At 38.5% G+C, this 9,236-nt stretch overlaps 1 pseudogene; it reads left to right on the top strand.

The window, feature by feature from the left end:
* Window positions 1-8,514: 8,514 nt before the first annotated feature.
* LOC124790690 lies at window positions 8,515-8,632 on the top strand (annotated as a pseudogene).
* Window positions 8,633-9,236: the final 604 nt, after the last annotated feature.

Here is a 9,236-nt window from a genome sequence, read left to right as displayed (position 1 = left end):
TATTGGTAACGCCACCTCTGTATGAAAATCATTGGCTGTGCTGTGTGCAGTCTGTGGCTGCCTTGCATTGTTGTAATACTCGCCATTGTAGTGTTAGGCAGTTGGCTGTTAACAGGGCGTAGCGTTGCGCAGTTGGAGGTGAGCCGCCAGCAGTGGTGGATGTGGGGAGAGAGATGGCGGAGTTTTGAAATTTGTCATGAACTGCTATATTTATATATGATGATATCAAGGTAAATACATTGTTTGTTCTCTATTAATATCTTTCATTTGCTAACTATCCCTATCAGTAGTTAGTGCCTTCCATAGTTTGAATCTTTTATTTAGCTGGCAGTAGTGGCGCTCGCTGTATTGCAGTAGCTTGAGCAGCGAAGATTATTGTGAGGTAAGTGATTTAGTGATTTGTGAAAGGTATAGTTGAATGTTAGTCAGGGCCATTCTTTTGTAGGGCTTTTTGAAAGTTAGATTGCGTTGAGCTAAAAATATTGTGTGTCAGTTTAAGCACAGTCGTGTATAATTTGTTCAAAGGGGACGTTTCATATGTCGACCCTTAGCCGAGGATATCTCACTGGAATCTTCTGATTTTTTTTTCTTGTAGTTTGTGTATTTAGTGTAGCTTTTGTTTATTGCTAGCGCGTAATTGTAGAGAGAATCTCCTTTGTAGTTGTAGCCTTTCACTGTTGTACAGTAAAACAGTTGTGGCATGCATATAGATTTGCACCAAGTATTTCGCAGCTGCAATTAACTAGATATTATTTTCAGTGCTATGTTAATGTGTTCTCCTATTGTTGCACTTCAAATTGTGCTTTTCTGTGTTATCGTGTGAAATATTGTGACAATTATGGCGTGTGAAAAACGTAACACTAGGCTCCAAACTAAACTGAGAAATAATAGTGACGAAGAGCGTAGCTTATCAGCGCCGCCGAGTAATGAATTAACTGATGTTCAAAGTAGTAATTTGGTAACTGTGCACAGGGAAATGGAGCGGGCGTCAAACAATGGCATGGACAGTGAAACAATTAGCGAAGAGGGAAGCATTATCGATCGATCGGTCGGCAATAGCTCGCCTCAGGAAGCCGAAATGACACGACACGATCTCGCAAATACTGTAGATTCAGGTTTTGGATCCTCACCGTTTTCTCAAATAAGTCAAGACACATTTTCTGCTGGTCAAAATGTGAATGTTTCCGGTGCAAATTCACTGCCGAAAAGCACTGAGGAACATGTTTCAGACACCAATGCATTGTTATTACAATTAATACAACAAATGGGACAAACACAGCAAAAGCTTCAAAAGTTAGACACAATGGAACAAAATCTTAAAAAGTTAGACTCATTGGAACAAACTCTTGAACAAACACGTGAAGATTTAACTATTGAGTTACATAACATTGAATCGAAATGTCAAAAAGTCTGTAATGACGTAAAAACACAAATTTGTGAGCATTTTCAAACTATTTTTTCGCGGCATGAAAATGCATTACAGAATCACGAAGCAGCCATAAAAAAACTGCAAACTATTGTTCATGAAAATCATGAGACCTTGCAAGCAAAATTTGACTCAGTTGCATCTACCGATTCGATTACGCAACTTGCAAAAACTCAGGAAAACTTAAAGGACACAGTAGATACTCTGAAACTTGGTTCAGAAAAACACACTGAGGAAGTAAGTACACTATCGGAGAAAGTAGCCGAACTTTCGGATCGGTTCACTAATTTATCTACAAAGGTAGATGATGATCTGAATGACACAACACCTGTAGCCTTCACGGACACTGAAGAGTATGAACAAATTAGAAAATTCAAACAAAATCAAAATCAAATCAATACACAGTACAAAAGAGAAATCCGGGAAGTGCCAGATCAGTTGGCACAAGTAGTACAAGAATTACGTGTTTCAGAGGACACTCGCGCCCCAATACGGGAAGAGGGACATAGAAATACGGAACAGACACAAAATAACAACACAGGGCACTTCGGAAATTGTGAAATAAGTTGGCAAGGTACGCCGAATTTTGAGATGGAACCGCCGAAACGACGTAACAATGACCGACATGCGACTTGCCGACATGATGATTTTGACTATAAGCTGTTCATTACTACACGTAAATTCAAAACATGTAAGAATTCTGGCAACGACAATCATCCACAAGCATGGCTCCATCAATTCTCTCATTGTTTTCCTCCCAACTGGTCGTTAGAACACAGATTAGAATTCATGTGTGGCTATTTAGAGAATGAACCAGCTGTAAGAATGCGATCGGTCATTCACGATTGCCACAGTGAAGGAGAATTTTACCATGCCTTCATCTCAGCATATTGGTCTCAAGCCACACAAGACCGAGTAAAACATGGCATCATAATGATGAAACATTTCGAACAATCTCCAGTCTTGTGAAATATTTTGAAGACATGTTGCACAAGAATCAGTACCTGTCAAACCCATACAGCCCCTCAGAACTCATCCGCATTTGCTTAATCAAATTACCTGAACATTTACGACATATTATTTTAGCAGGACGTTGCAAAGAAGACATTGAGGCTTTTCAGGGACTGTTACAAGAACTGGAAATTGACACTGACAATCGGGGAATGCGGGAACAGGAGCACAACAATTACAGGTCACATCTGTCACAATTCCGCGATGACAGAAATAATACACGACAAGGCTATTCTTATAACGTAAATCGTGACCAAAACAGACACCACCCGTATGACAACCGTTGCCAGAGTAGTAATAATTACAGGGAAAGATCACCTCTCCGCGGTAATGACTATTACAGAGACAATCAGAGAAACAGACAATATGGGAACCAAAATAATTATTATTACGGGAGACAGAATAACTTTAGACGCAACGGTCCAGTGCGCAGTTACGATTCAGGGAGAAATTTTCCACCACTTAACCGACAAGAAAGAAACTACAGGAACTACCGACATGACGACAGACGATGTGATCGTAACGACAGACCTGAATTGCATCAGAACTGGCGGAATTCTAACAGAGCTGGGCCCTCTCGGCAAGGCGAATTTGTAGAAGTTAGGTCTCCTAATCCCAATAACAACGCGCGCCAACAAAGAGACAGACAATGACTCGCGCCGCAGGCACCCACGTGCGCCAGGTGGCTCAGAGAAAAATAACATAGACGCTAACCTTGAGAAAAAATTCCAGTATTCTTTACCGACGTATACCGCCTGACAATTGCGTTCAAGCTGAAATTCTGAGTACTTTGAAGAGTAAAATATTGTACCACATTTCACATGTAAAACCGTTTATTGAAAGATAATCTGCTTTTTAACTTTGTCTTTGCCAAAAACGTTTCACTTCACGTTACTAGTATGCTTCAGAAACTGTTACCATGCAACAATGTTTGAAGTTAAATATCCAGTCAAGAACCAAGAGAACTTATTTAAACAGAAATTACGAATGCATTGTTATTGCGAACAGACGACACGGTGTAATTGTGTGTATACATTCTTGCTTGTTAGTTGCACGATTAGAACATTTACCAGTACTGCTAATGAGATTTTAATGCAACATTTTGGTTTACTTGAAAATACAGTCTGGGTTTAAAGTACTTTCTGTGAGATACCAGAGGACACAGTGGTTAGTTTACGTGACAGCTACACGATGTTATCACGACGCTACTAATGTGTGACAATTTACAATGTTGCTTTTGCGGTGTATCGGTTTTATATCTGCACAGTTTTCTGAATTCTTCTAGGAAGAAAAACATGTTTTAGTAGTAACTTTTGTGGTATAGCAACAATGAGACAGCCTTTTCCGTAGCACAACAATACGTTACAGCACAGTACTTTCCTCATCATGGCAATAAGCGTAATAACTAAGACATTTATATGCAAAGCATTTCACTTTTGTGTATTATGAGGTAAGTACATTGACTTCTGCAGAACTTAGCTTTCGGAGGACGTTAACTACGACACTTCCACAGAGATTATGTTGCGACAAGATGCACAGTTTAGCGCTACAGTACACGCATTTGAGTGATTAATCTTATACTTAAAACACTTATTTTTAAAGATTTTTTTAATTACAAAGAAAGTTTTCTGTGATACATTTCATTCAATTGCTGTAATTTGTAACACCTGGGAGTATAATTACATTAATCCTCAGGGGGGTACATGCTTACTTTGTGTACCATTTGTTTGGCAACCACAAGGAACCCTAGCTAATATGGTATTTGCTTATACAAATTTACACATCGGTACCATATTTCTCTAACACACAAATTACACAGCTATCTGATCATTTAACTGAGAGATAAACATTTTTTTTACTACATCAGTGACACATGTTTACGTAATTACACAGTTGGATAACTTCACACTTATGAAATTGTATTTTGTCTGTACTTTGTGAAATGCTCATATTTTTCCAGAACCATTGTGATACTATGAGAGCTTTGAATGATGTATTTGGTAAGGGAGCATGATTTTTAAAGTACGTTTGAGGTACATGACACTACTGACATGAGTAGAGAATTTTTTTTTAGGTTTTGACATTATTGCAGAAAGCTACGACGTTTTTGAGATTTGACTGAGGTGTTATGATGTTATTTTTACGACGACGATGTGTATTATGCTGCTGAGGTATGTTTATGATTAATAGGCTGAGGCTATATGAGTTATTTGATTATGCTTCATATTTATAATGACGAAATATTGAAGAAGTGTCGACGAATAAGGTAAGGAATAATGAGTAGTGTTTAGGGACTCTGGTTTGTGAAAAAGGTTGTTGGAAACCAAGAATCGTACTTTAAGAGTTATGAAGTGTGTGTATATGCGTGAATGTATCACAATGCTGGCGACAGTTTTTTGGACACTTATATTTATAGGATTTTCTTTCTACAGATTTGCAACGCAAATTCTTGACCTGTGAAATATTTTTAAGTGAGACTGTCACTGTAGCAGAAACTGCTGTCGTAAATATTTCTGTAAGAAAGTTAAGTGACCACCTGCACGTAATGCGTCGCGGGCACGCACCTGGGCGACAGCCGCCCGAAAAAAAAAAAAAAAAAAAAAAAAAAGGCCATTAGCCTTTCAGCGGCACAGGTAGAAAAAAAAAGGGGAGGCCATTGTCCGTGCTACTGACATTTCCTTGTTGAAAGCATACTGTGGAGCTCGTAATTTATGATATTTACTGAAATGCCTAATAAAATGACAAGAAATATTTTTACATCTGCACACCTGATTATGACAAGCGTCTTTCTATGAGAGTTGAGAGAATTTCTACTAACTTATGAAATGTCACATGACTACTGAATGATATTTTTATGCTTTGCTTTTCATAGTTGCTTATTTCATTTGATATCTGGTTTCCAGCTGTGTTGCAGCATTGCTTTTATAAAATGAAATGCATTTGCTAATGTGAACACTTTCTGTCAACAGATCAATTAAATAATTATTTTATGATCCACATTCTTTAAAAAAGGAGCACTTGGAAAGGAAAGAACAATAAGAAGGAACTAGTAACAGTAACACATAATTTTCTTTTCAAGTACATGGTAATATTTCTTTTTACAATCAGTTGTTGTGGTGCACCACTTTAATTACATAGATATTAAGATGCGAATATACATTTCCCTTATCTGCATTGTTGTTTTTAGTGTAATATTTTTTCTGCTTGAGCTATGTCATGTTTAGGTATAAGTTACTGCTGTTTGCCAGGCATAGTGTTACTGAATTTGACTTTGTGTTACTCTGCTAAGCCAATTTTACTACTCATTTATTTTTCTTGTTGCTGCTCATTGCCTTATATTAGTTGTAATTACGTGTAGCTTGCTTTGCCATTTGAATATTTTGTCATTGCTGTTTGTGTTAATTGTTTTGTGCTGCTGCATTGCCTCGTCCCTTAGTTTAGTATCTGAGCTCAGTAGATTTAAGTTAGCTTAAGAGGGGGTAGCCTATAAGAGAATGAGTTGCGATGAATTTGAAGAAATGCCCTGAGAGGCTATACGAGAAAAGTACAGAAAGCAGGTATAGATAGGACTTTTGTAAATAATGAGGAATGAAGGGAGATCTCCGAGAAGTAAAGAAAGTTTTGTTTGCAAAATACTGCAGTAAAACAAACCCTGTCCTTTCCTTGTATTATTCAACTATATGTTTGTGTACCCTTGTGTATTCATGTTTTTCCTGTATTTATATGTTTATCTGATAAGATTTATGTTGTAGAATTTTTCTAATACTAAGCTACATTCACTATGATGAGGAATACTGTTATCCTCAAATATAATTGGCATTAATAATATGTTATGTACCTTGTAAATATGCTTAGACATTATTTATTATGTTTTGTGTTAATGCTCATGTGTGAAGTTGATGTTTCGAAAGTTATTCTGATCTTTTATCTATGTACTCATGTCATAATTCCTGTAACACTGATATATATGTTTATTTCTATTCTTTTGTAAAGCCCCTATTACTACAAATGTTATCTGTATTACTATGTTTTTAATTATGTATTTTGTACCTTTGTAATTGTATTCTTATGTTATAAAATTGTAATTGTCACCAGTTCATGATATTATTAACTTGTTAGTTACATTTCACTGCACATGTTTCTGTTGGTCATAGTATATGGACAATATGTGAGAAGTAGGGACTGTTAGTGTTTGCACGTGTGTTAATAACTCAGCAAGGGACTGGATAACAGCATTGCTGGTTCTAAGGACAATTTCAAAAACTTTGTGAGTGCACAAGTGGTGGTTTATGGACTTGCTATATTATCCACAAGACTCTTCAATGGTGATTGTGCACCTGCACAGTCACAACAGATGGCTGCTGGCTATCTCTACAAGGACTACAGTGGGTCTGCATCTTTGACGACCCACCAGTACCATTATCTCTACAAGGACTACAGTGGGTCTACATCTTTGATGATCCATCAATACCATTATTTCTACAAGGACTGCAGTGGGTCTGCACCTCTGGTGGCCCACCAATACCGTAACCTCTACCAGGACTACAGTGGGTCTGCTCTGTGATGACCTACCTGCCAATACTCTTCAAAATTTCGACTGACTCTGCTGTGGGTTTGCTCTGTTGTGGCCCATTCCCTGTATGTATGTCAAGAGTCAGCACTGTCGTTCCGTTGGAAGGACAACACTACTTCTTCAAGACTGCATGGAAATCCACTACTTCTGTGTGCATTTTCCTTTACTGCTCAGACTTTGAGAAAAACACTGCAATTTTACTGTGACGAATGATGAGGACTGTCTTTATGGACTGTGAGAAAATTTTAGCTTTTGACCAACATTGTATCAATAAGTGTGTGCATTTGATTTCTTTGTTATTGTAATTATGAAAATTTTTTTTCAAATCTGTATTGGCCACTGCCGAATACAATTTGTAAAATTTTTTGTGGGGAGCATAGGGGCTATGTAAGTAGGCTGTTTAGGTTTTTTTATTGGTAACGCCACCTCTGTATGAAAATCACTGGCTGTGCTGTGTGCAGTCTGTGGCTGCTTTGCATTGTTGTAATACTCGCCATTGTAGTGTTAGGCAGCTGGCTGTGAACAGCGCGTAGCGTTGCGCAGTTGGAGGTGAGCCGCCAGCAGTGGTGGATGTGGGGAGAGAGATTGCGGAGTTTTGAAATTTGTCATGAACTGCTATATTTATATATGATGATATCAAGGTAAATACATTGTTTGTTCTCTATTAATATCTTTCATTTGCTAACTATCCCTATCAGTAGTTAGTGCCTTCCATAGTTTGAATCTTTTATTTAGCTGGCAGTAGTGGCGCTCGCTGTATTGCAGTAGCTTGAGCAGCAAAGATTATTGTGAGGTAAGTGATTTAGTGATTTGTGAAAGGTATAGTTGAATGTTAGTCAGGGCCATTCTTTTGTAGGGCTTTTTGAAAGTCAGATTGCGTTGCGCTAAAAATATTGTGTGTCAGTTTAAGCACAGTCGTGTATAATTTGTTCAAAGGGGACGTTTCAAGACACCTCCTCCCTTTCCAAGAAAATTTCCAAATACACAATGGCTTAACACAAAATAAACAATTGCTCAGTGACCAAATAAATATTGGAAACCAGACATTACATCAAAAACAAGTCACATGGAAAAGAAAACAGTCTTTTCCATCATTCACTCTCTCCAATCTAACCCCCGCCCCCTCCCCCCCTGCTTACTACGCACTTACGTCTATTAATCTTTACTTCTGCCTCCCATCTATCACCCAATCAGCTCCCTCTCCATCAGCACGAAAATGAACTCCATCACTATTCCTTCATTACTCTTACACCGTATATAAATGTGTAACAACCCAATTAAATAGAATAACACATATATTTAACAACAAAAAAGTGTAAATCGAAGACAAGCTCTTTGGCCGTGTTGAGAACACTACAAAACACAAAACATACTTATAAATCGAAAAATAAACAGTAAACAATGGTGTGCGAGAAAGTGTGCTGTATAAAAACAAAAACAACGCACAGTTCTCCAAAGCAACGAAAAATTAGACTACAAATATGAATGTCTAATCAGAGTAGACGGCAACGGCCTTACCGCAGCGGATACGCCGGTTCCCTTGAGATCACCGAAGTTAAGCGCTGTCGGGCGTGGTCGGCACTTGGATGGGTGACCATCGAGGCCGCCATGCGCTGTTGCCATTTTTCGGGGTGCACTCAGCCTCGTGATGCCAATTGACGAGCTACTCGACCGAATAGTAGCGGCTTCGTTCAAGAATACTATCATAACGACCGGGAGAGCTGTGTGCTGTCCACACACCCCTCCTATCTGCTTCCTCCACTGAGGATGACACGGCGGTCGGATGGTGCCGGTAGGTCGCTCGTTGCCTGAAGACGGAGTGCTAACGGAAGTAGACACCAAAGAAGTGATAGCAGACGGCATTTCATTTGTAACGACGTAACGAAAGTACCCTCAGGAACTGTAAAAAATCTACGGATAAATGGCCGCGCAAATGAAGAATTCAAATTACACATGCATTGTAAAACTGAACACGTTTTTTCTTTCATTTCATTTATTTCGACATTTAGGCTCCAAATTTCTTCAACGGTTGGCACTTATCAAAATGTTCACACGGATGGAGTTCTGGTTTTTATGAAAAATGTGTTGCAGTAGTAAACAGTTTTCTTTCTACCACCTTTTACCTTCCTGTTACTGAAACCTCTTACTGCTGCTCTTTTCACTGAAGTAAACGAGTGTGGCTGCTTTGATAGTTTCTCCTCCCCATCGATAGTAGATGTCCTTCCC

The sequence above is a fragment of the Schistocerca piceifrons genome, chromosome 3 (assembly GCF_021461385.2).
Source record: "Schistocerca piceifrons isolate TAMUIC-IGC-003096 chromosome 3, iqSchPice1.1, whole genome shotgun sequence".
NCBI lineage: Eukaryota > Metazoa > Arthropoda > Insecta > Orthoptera > Acrididae > Schistocerca > Schistocerca piceifrons.
Note: the sequence above shows the minus strand (reverse complement) of the source record. Positions and strands in the feature narration are given on the sequence as shown.